Raw genomic sequence first — 2500 nt, 5'->3', positions numbered from 1 at the left:
CACAGAGACACCTTATGGAGTATCCTGCTAGCCTATGGGTGCCCAGAGAAGATTATCAGCATCATCAAATGTTTCTACAACAATTTCTCTTGCAGTGTTATCCATAGAAAGAAGCTAACGGATTGGTTCAGTGTCAGAAGCGGGGTGCGCCAAGGTTGGGTCCTGTCACCCATGTTATTCTTAATAGCCATCGACTGGATAATGCGCATAACAATAGGCAACAAAAGACGGGGAATCAGATGGACACTAACGTCTTTGCTTGAGGATCTCGACTTTGCCGACGATGTTGCACTCGTGTCTTCTACTAGAGATCAATTACAGCGGAAAACATCAGACCTCTCATTAGCTGCCAGCCAACTAGGCTTGAACATCAGCAGGAAGAAGACTAAGACAATGCAGCTTACGGAAACACCATTACCGGTGGAATTGGAGAATGAAAATTTGGAGGAAGTAGAGGAATTTACCAACTTGGGAAGTATTATGAGCAAAAGCAATGCCACGGTTAAAGACATCACCAACCGTCTCCAGAAGGCCAAATCATCATTTGTCCAACTAAATAAAGTATGGAGGTCACCAAACATCAGTGAAAAAAGGAAGATAAAGATCTATAGCAGCAATGTCTTATCAGTACTACTGTATGGTGCAGAATGTTGGGAGGGTTACCCAAAGAGACAGCCAAAGACTGTCAGGTTTCCACACTTCTTGCCTGAGAAAGATATGCAGGATATACTGGCCCCAGAAGATCTCAAACAAGGAACTATATCAAAGTACAGGCCAGCGAGCCATCACCACGGTAATAATGCAAAGAAGATGGAGGTGGCTTAGGCATGTTATCAGGAAAGACCGAGATAGTATAACACCAACTGCATTAAGGTGGACACCGGATAGTGGAAAAAGGAAGAGAGGTCGTCCACGAGAAACTTGGCGGAGGACGATCGAGGCAGAAATGAAAACAACAGGGAAGACATGGAAAGAACTTGAGAAGGCAGCAATGAACAGGGAGCAATGGAAATATCTGGTCTCAGCCTTATGTGCCACCTAGGCGCGACGAGGATTATATATTGTATATGGGAATCCATGCATAAAAGGCCTGAGAAGATAATTTTAAGAAAGAATTCTCAATTAAAAAGCCTAACCTCATTGCCATTGTGGGTCGCTTCCTTCCTGTTTGGTTTTTTCCATGCAGATTTGACGCGAATTAAGCCATTATCAGCTCCTCGGTTGTCAACGGTCATAATGAAATACCAAGGCAGAACACTGAATTCTCACGAGCCCACCAAATGGAGTCAAATTTTTCCTGGTTAAAATGTTCCCACTGTTAAAGTGTCACCGTAGAATTCAAGAGCAAAGGTTTTTCTTTCATTTCAACCCGCTAGCCGCGCAATCGAAGCCCGGCCAGCGACGTCAGGCAGCTGTTAGTGTCCCAAACGGAGCACCCTGGTCCTTGAGCCGCGAAAGAGCCGCGAAGCGGTGAAGACTAGTCGCGAAGCGGAGAGAAGAGAAAAACCTCTGATTACCTTGGACTTAAATCTCTTCCCACCGCTTCGCGGCTCTCTCGAGGCTCAAGGAAAACCTCTGGGACGAGGGTAAAAACAAAGCGATAAAACGATGAAAAAGGCGACCGTTGAGTTCGGCTTGGCAATGAGTCTTTTGTTTGTGGCTTTGTCGTCCAAGCCAAGATTTGTTGCCAAGCCGAACTCAACGGTCATCGCGTGATAATCAATTCATCGTTTTATAGTTTCGTTTGGGACACAACAGCCGCCTGACGTCGATGGCAGGGCTTCGATTGCGTGGCTAGCGGATTGAAATGAAAGAAAATCCTTTGCCCTTGAATTCTGCGGTGACATTTTAACCAGGAATATTTTGACTCCATTTGGTGGGCTCGTGAGGATTCAGCGTTCAGCCCAGAGGCTGACCTTGTTGTTAACGATCTGTAGAAGGATAAATACATCACGGCGGTCGCGATTTGCTCGGAAATTAAGCTTGAAAGCAAATAATTCAATGAAAGATCAAACAAAGTGTCAACTGAGTCCTGTGTTATGTTCAAGTTTTGGTCGTTCCGAGCTGTTTGAGGTGTCAGTTTGCGAGATATTTTCTAGACTGACGTTTAGACAGTCAAGGAAATTGACAAGGTAGGCAGCACCCAGCCGCGTCTTGTTTTGAAGCTAGAACTGACGCCAAACCAGTGAAATTCTCCGGTGCCTACTATTGTTATTGCGCATACGTTATCTCCAGATACTCGGATTTCCTATCGTCGATGCTTACTAATACAAGAATATTTTTGCGCGGTTTAAAACTATCCGGAGAAAGTAGATCTTAGTAAGTACTCTTGGTATCCAAAAAGAAAATTGGGGTAACCATGCATTTTTGAGAGATAATTAAGCTTCCATTTGAGAAAGAACGCCATACATTTCTTTGTATTTTAAAGCTTTTTACAAATATTATCCATGAATTATCTTTGAAAAATGGGTGGTTACCCCCAATTTTCTTTTTGGATTTC

The sequence above is a fragment of the Montipora capricornis genome, chromosome 3 (genome assembly GCF_036669925.1).
Source record: "Montipora capricornis isolate CH-2021 chromosome 3, ASM3666992v2, whole genome shotgun sequence".
Taxonomy (NCBI): Eukaryota; Metazoa; Cnidaria; class Anthozoa; order Scleractinia; family Acroporidae; genus Montipora; species Montipora capricornis.
Note: the sequence above shows the minus strand (reverse complement) of the source record.